The sequence below is a fragment of the Ixodes scapularis genome, unplaced genomic scaffold (assembly GCF_016920785.2).
Source record: "Ixodes scapularis isolate PalLabHiFi unplaced genomic scaffold, ASM1692078v2 PGA_scaffold6__148_contigs__length_123643588, whole genome shotgun sequence".
In the NCBI taxonomy this organism is placed as follows: domain Eukaryota; kingdom Metazoa; phylum Arthropoda; class Arachnida; order Ixodida; family Ixodidae; genus Ixodes; species Ixodes scapularis.
The window spans coordinates 57,598,455-57,606,062 of NW_024609881.1; the positions used below are offsets into that span (position 1 = coordinate 57,598,455).

The window sequence follows — 7,608 nt, forward strand, 5'->3', positions numbered from 1 at the left end:
GTGAGCGCTCGCTGAGCTCGCTACCCCTTCTCTAGTTCACGGCCACTCAAGCGACCAAGGACGTCATGAAGGAGGTTATTTTTTGCTTGTTTTCGTAATTTTAATTTGCCTATAACTTCTAAAATAAAGCGAAATTCGAGTTACTACGTTCAATGCGCTCAGGTTCGGTGCAAATTAAAAACCAGTAAAAAAAGTCCTTGCAGGGCCCCTTTAAGAGTGCAACTATCTTTCGTCTGGACTGGTAGGAAGTTAGCGTAAGCACACACATGCTGTGATTTCGGGTCTTAACATGGAAGGTGTTATAGGGCTTGCTTCCAAGTCTAGGGCATGATAAAAACAATAAACACGGCTGGTAAATTTAGCGGGCGGGTGGAGGTGTAAATAGTCAGTGTACATCAGTTTTGTTGGATATGATCAGAGTAATATGTTGTTCAAAATGTAACCAGCTTTTGTGTGGGCTAGCGAGGGCGTAACATTAATGAAGTGTGATTTTTTAGCAAAGAGTCCTACCATCCTCCCGCTGATGGGAGGCCAAAGAGTAAGCATATTCGGTTGTGCGATTTTTGTATTTGTTGCTAAAGGTGCAACAATCGTCTCTGCTAGGTCAGCTTGTTCAATGGGCTTTCAACACGTTGGCTGGATTCGCTCTTGTACAGGCGGCATCAAAATGAGCTGGCTTGTCGCCACACCGGCCGGAGTGGCAAAAATCTCACATGTGGTGCCACTGTCGCGATAGCACTGAGAGCGAGGCTGGAACGGACCACCGAGATTTCATGCATGGGCGAGGCTCCAAGGTTGGGAGAACTCGTTGCAGGGCCAGCTGTTGGTTTTGATGCATCATCACGCCTGTCATGTTTTCTTTGTTTACAATCAGTTGTTGTTGGCTAAATGCACAGCTTATCATTACCATTAACCTCCCCCTTGCATAAAATCACAGCAGCCTGTTCCAGTCTTGCTCTACACGGCTTATCCCGTCAGGGGTAAGCTGAATCTGGTCGTCGCTCCACCTCATTTTGATGCCGACTGTACCTGGGATGTTTCTGTGGTTACGGTACACAGCTTGCATGTGACGTCATTCTCAGCCATGCCAATATTTTATGCGCCGCGAGCGTTCGGTTCGTCGTGTCAGCTTCACACCACATAAGTTGTAGTTTGAAGAAACCACTAACTGGAACAATCTGTCAGTACCCAGCAATGGCGACACTTGCGAGCTATGTGGGAGCTGCAGGTGCACAGCAGGTGCTCAAGTGCTGTCAGGTTGTTCATTACACCACACGTTTAACGCTTAAAACTGCAGAGGTGCTCAGTATACTCAGTGTACTATCAACTCTTGCCTCTCCCAGTTTGAAGCCCTTAATGTCAACAAAATTATGTCACTCTTCTTTACTGACTCATTTGTTCAACTGTTCAGATGTCTTCTCTCTCTCTCTTCTTCTTTTTTTTTTTTTTCTTGTAGTAGGCACAGCGCTAAAATTGTAAAGGAAATTCGTAGAAGCCTCAAAAAGGGATATAAGGTTCCGCTAAGAGACTTATTCCTTTTGCGTTGCTCACGCTAGCTACCATGATCCCTCACCCCTTGGCGCGAGTTCAAAGCTTTTTAGAAATTCAAACAAAATATTGTGTGCGTCCGTGCGCGCGAGCTTTATTGGGGAAGGTGTCGTACGTACATGAAGCTACGTCCACTGCTTTCGTTGCGCGAGCACTCGAGAACCGGAAACACCTTCCTGGACAATGGGCACCCACTCTTACCTTCCCCAGAGCAAACTTGACGACTAGGCGATTAAACCGTATATGTAGAAGACACACTCCAAACCTTAGAGTGCAGAAGAGGAGCGCAGCTGCAGCTTAACCGTCGACGGCCGCCATTGATAATGTCGATGTGCGTGCAGTTTTCTGTGGATTGGAAGGCGCCTAAGTAGATTTCAAAATCAAATAAACGCTTGTAAACAGTGTTAGTAATTAAATTTAAATGTTTTAGTTTTTTTAAATAATTAATTACGCTATGGTTACGAAACAACGAAACCAAGGCCGTATTCCAAATGAATTCGAGTTACTCTGGCGCACTAGTGCTCTGGCGGGTTGTGTCACGTGACATCACAAATTGACAAAAAACAATTAAAAACGTTGGACGCGGGTCTAGTAACGATGGGACGTGGTCAGGTTTTAGAACGCCTAAGTAAAAAAAAAACACCTAACACTAGAGTAAGATCGAGTGCATTTTGGAACACACAAATACGACGCTAACGACACACACGACCACCACCATCATCATCATCACCACCATATGGACAAAATGGCGCCGTTATCTTCGGAGAATCCTCCTTGGCTCGGAGTCGGTGCTCTTCGAACAGTCTTCGGGTTCGTTCTCGCGTTGTCCGTCTCTTTTAACTTCTACATGCTCTACACACAAAAAAAGAGGTACTGGTCCTGTTTTTTGTCCTTCTGGAGTTTTGGTACAGTCTGATCGCTTTTCATTGTGGTGGATATCGCGCTGATGTTTTTATTAAGGTTATTCACTGTTATTCCCCTTCATAGTCTTACGTTCTGCTCAGGAATTATACATGTTAATTAGCTGCAAACCAAAAGTCAGTATGTCCTTGGTCGTTTCTAATTGTGTCGTACTACTGGAACGCCCAAGAGCGATTTTTTCCTGGACACCTCAGACATTGACGTATCACCACAAACTCCGATCAACGGTTGACGACGAACAAGTCCTTGTTTGTCGTGTTGTATTAATTTTAAAACCTCATAGCGCCGTGCTGTCACAAGAGAGAGAGGCAACATAAAAAGGACGTCAATTGCCTGACAGGCACAAAATAGGCCCATCTGACTTTTTATTGTCGCAATCGCAGAGCGGCAGTCCCACCAAAGAACGCTGACAGCGAGGTTTGGGCACAATATTTTCGCACTCAGAACTGTGGCTGGCTCATATATGAAGATAAGTTTATTTTCCCTTAACTTGTACTGAGGACCACGATGAGACTATTAATACTCTATTAAACTTTTTTTTAATATTAAATATTCATACAATGAAACGTGAGATCAATTACTTATTGTGCTGACAATGACTCCAGTCAGCTTCCATTTGTAGATACTCCAGTGTCCAGTTATGTCACAAGCCACAAAAAATGACTAGGGTAGCCTCTCAACCCTTCCACAACCAGACCTGCAACGTTACTAATGGCGAATTCCACTGGGCGTTTTGGAGCGCGCCGGGATCAGTTGACCAAATCCGGACTGGAGCACACGATCCGAACGGGGTCGCCTCGATTTCGATCGCCCAGTGAAATAGGCTCACTCCAGAAAACTCGATCCCGGCGCACTCCAAAACGACCAGTGGAATTCGCCATAAAACGCTCAGTTGGAAAACTGCCATAGAGACTAATCTGAAAAAGTGGCCCCGATCTGTCCTCAAGAACCGAGCTAATGACGAACACAACGCCGCCATTTCTCCCGCAGCGGCCACTGGAGGAACTGTACGTTACTTCTATTTTGGCTTTAATCGGCCGTTGCTGAGCCAAAACAAATACAGCAGAAGAGGTTACAGGGGTGCCACCCCCGTCTCCCCAGCGAACGCACCGCGACTTACTACCGAAGTTAAAATGCACCTAGGTCGGGACGCGCTACCTGAAAGCACCGGTGAGGCATGGTTGTATAAAAACAATATTAATTGTGCTGAAAACCCTGCAACCTAAAGATTTTAAAAACATCACGCGCCCATCATTTGGTACTAAACTCCAATAAATTTCATACAAAAAGAGTCTTTTCCGTTTGTTTTTATGCAAAAACATGCTTTCTAAAAGCTCAAGGTGACCACAGTACAGACAAATGATAAAGAGTGGCGCTGTTGTCGTATTTAGCTCGGTCTCGGTGGACCCCAGCGGCCCAAGTTTCGACGGCGAGTTTCCCAACTGAGTGTTCTAGTAACATTGCAGACCTGTAAGTGACAATGATCCCATTTGCTATGGTTTATCCTCTTCATCTTTCATACCATTATGTCTGCAAACACTGGCGGAAGAGATACCTTGGGGTGCGAGTAAAATGGCGTTGTGAACACACTGGTCACGCGAAGAGTCAACAACACATAAAGAAGTGGTTGATTTACAATCCTTACTCAAGAAAACCAACTCCCTCTACCGATACTGCGTTTGTCAGTGTGCATTTCGCCCAGGGAGTTAAACACGAAAGCCGTGTCATCCGACACTGCTTGTTTGTCTATTTCATAGTCTTGTTGCCAGCTTAGGTCCCTCTAGAGAAACAAATATGCATTCAGTGTGCTCTACGTCGTGTGCGCCAGATGGGTTGGTGAGCTCCGACAAACAGGTAATCTATCCAGTGTACTCTTTTGCTTGTTTTCGTTGGTTGCTGTTTGTTGCACTAGTGGAACGGCTGCTGTTTTGTTGCACTAGTGGAACAATTGTTTATTGCCCTAGTGAAATGAGGCTATACTACTTTTGGTGCAAAACCCCAGTGCAGATGATGATTAGATGCGCTCAGTAGCGGCTCCGGGAGTCAACGAGCTTGCGCTCTTTCCACTAGACAGCAAAAAGCGACTTTCTGTGCACGCTGCTCCAAAGTAAAAGAGTCACACTCTTGTTCACAGAGTCCTGAGATGGTGCGCAAGGAGTGAAAGGAGCGCGGCATTACGTTTTTCCGGATCGCTGACAAGTAGCACAAGAAAGACGGGACACAGAAGAAGCAGAACGCAAAACGAGCGCTAACTTGCAACTAAAAGGTTTACTGAAAAATTCTGCCAAGCAAACATACCTAGTGCACACACACGTGGCACAATGCCATAGCTATCTTGATGAATAACAACACAGCCCATTCGGAAAAAAAAAAAATAAATAAATAAACAACAACAAAGTTATCTTCGTGATTCAAGGTGGCAATAGAAACAATTGTCGTGATCCATGTATGTGCACTAAATACAGCGTCATGATGTAACAGGAAGGGCGCAAAATGAGCATTAAAAAGACCAGAACAAGGAAACTGCCTGTACTCTACGCAACCAAAACAGAAAAAAGCCTAATCCCTCTTGATAAAATCCCACTCTTTCCATTAAATGAACAAATGCGGCGGCTACACAACACAATTTGCGGCTCGAAATTAGTTTTCTTTCCGCTCGAAAACTGGACGGTTTGAGTCGCACTCACCCTCTTCTCTATGGTCACGTGCCGATTTCTATGGTTGAGACACAATCACCAAAGATAATCTAAGTCGTGGGTAATCGAAGGCACACACCCGATGCTAAATATAGACAAAAAATATGATGCCCATTTTTCGTGGCTTGTAAAAAGCTGCAACTATGTTGAATGAAAAAAAAAAAAGTTGCGAAACCATGTGATTTTTGGCAACTTTCTCTATATTTCTTCTTCCCCAGTCCAGTTTCGGTTTCAAGCAGTTGCATTTTTTTACTTTATAAAAAATATATGTGACGCTGTCGCAAAATATTGATAGGGTAGTCTTCCGACACCATAATGTATTGCCTGGCAAAAAATAAAAGCAATTTTTGGGGGGTGTCACTGTCCCTTTCAGAACTTAAAAGCCATAATACTGTACTCAAGAAACATCACAAAAAAATTGAAGTCATGCCTTATGTACATAAAATATTGCACAGCTTGAAAAGAGTAGCAGCCGAATTCTGTGTGGTTGTCATCATTACGACCCTTTGCAAGTTCTCCAATATCTGCAATGCTCGGGACCAAAGGTTAAGTTGCTGGTTTGTGGTAAGAGGCATGGTAATCAGTGCGGCCTCACTTATCAGTGGTTATGGATCACACCTGCCAATGCACTGCAAAGCTTATGGATGTTCATCTGCATTGAACGGTGTGCAAGTGGCAAGGCGTAGGAAAGGAAGTGGAAAGGGAGATGCTAGAAGCGGCTCCGATACATGACTGACCAAGACTCGTGTATTCGCATCGCATCTGTTCTTTTGATAGAAAATAGTATTTTATTTTATAATAGTATGATTTTATTGGTAGGAATTAGGCTTTCTTCTTTTTTTTGGTTGCATAGAGTGCAAGGTTTCCTTATTGCGATTTGTTTTTAATGCACTTTTTGTGCCCTTCCTGTTGTCACGACGCTGTTTACTGTGTAGTGCACATACATGAATCACGACAACCTTGTTTCTATTGCCGTCTTCAATAATGAGATAACCATTATTTTTTCGTTATGCTTCATATTTTTTGTTGGGTGTATTTGCGCGCCTTGTGTTGCACTGCCAGTGCTCGTGATGTAAACTTGCTTTCGTGCTTGCCTGCTCGCAAGTGCAATGTGCCTGAAATAAATGGATGGATTTCTAAAGTTGTGTACAGGGAGTTTTGTTGTCGGGTCTGCTGCATATATTGTCGACCATGCTGATCATCTGAGAATGTCTTGCCTCGTATATTTTCCCTACTGGTTTCAGAAAAATTAGGCATTCCATGATTTGACTGCACATGGCCCAGTGGAGGTCATGCAGCGAGAAGTGTCAGTATTCCGTAGTGGAAATTTGGGTTGATGGAACCTCGCAAGTGGTTAACATCACCAAGTTTGGAAAAGAGGACAAACTGAGATGAGAGTGCTTATTTTTGTAGCTGCTGGAAACAGAAACGTCAATGGCAATGTGCCCAACATGTAGTGCATCTTTTTGCGGCTGCATTTTGAAACCCTGTTGCTGAAGCAAAGTTCACGCTGGCTGACCTCGGTTTCCCTTTATGTCTAGACTACCTATTCACCAATGCCAGGTGCCAGTTTGGCCAGCTTTTTGTAGTCGCAAAGAAAGATGGAGGTCAGGCAGGCAAAGCCAGCCCTCGCACCGGGGGGCTATGTTGCACGTTTTGGACTCCCAGGAGACTAGGGAGAAGGAAGTGACGTCAACAATGCTCGCTGGATGTTGATTGGTGTAGTCGCTGATGACAGTATCTGCAGAAGTTGCCAAGACACGTTCATTCACACCTACGTCACTTCCTTCTCCCTAGTCTTCTGGGAGTCCAAAACGTGCAACATAGCCCCCCTGTGTCGAGCACAGGCTCCAAGTCACTCGGGCAAAACTATCTGAGGCTTGCGGACATGTGTGAATACAATCCTTTGAAGATATTCTGAGGTAAGCATAGCTAGGACAAATCTGACACCTGCTGTCTGCAGCATGCGTACGCATAACAGTGGGCATGTGGGCATATCACATTGCAGAGGCTAATTGGTAAGCACAGCGAGGACGACCCTTGACATCAACCAATTCGTTCACACACGTGCCCAGTCGTCGCTGCAGGTGAGGACGATGACAGTAGATGGCCAGTCGGCTTGTGGAATATTTTCTCACTGCCCGCTTCCTTCGCTAAATTTGTAACAATCGCTACGTCACTTCGCGTCACTCCACTGTGGGTGTACGAGTGCGTGCACGCTGCCCGCGGACATGCTTCAGCCCCTCGAGTGATCGCGCAAAAAAAAAAAAAAGCACTGGTCGAAGCAGCTGCGTTCACGCTTTAGTACCGTTTCCAGTGGAGCACAAAAAAGCTGACATCGGGTATAGATCAATTTCGCCGCAGGGTTACAGGCTTGACAATGCACTTTTCCATTTCGACTAGCTGCGGGGAGCGCGATTGATTCTTGCAGAGGCGTGACAGT

At 45.0% G+C, this 7,608-nt stretch overlaps 1 long non-coding RNA gene across 1 annotated transcript; it reads left to right on the forward strand.

Annotated features, from left to right (window-relative positions):
• The first annotated feature begins 2,361 nt into the window (after window positions 1-2,361).
• Window positions 2,362-4,889, forward strand: LOC115327371. Its single transcript, XR_003919778.3, has 2 exons — window positions 2,362-2,418; window positions 4,604-4,889. It is a non-coding gene; the product is annotated as an uncharacterized LOC115327371 (long non-coding RNA).
• Window positions 4,890-7,608: the final 2,719 nt, after the last annotated feature.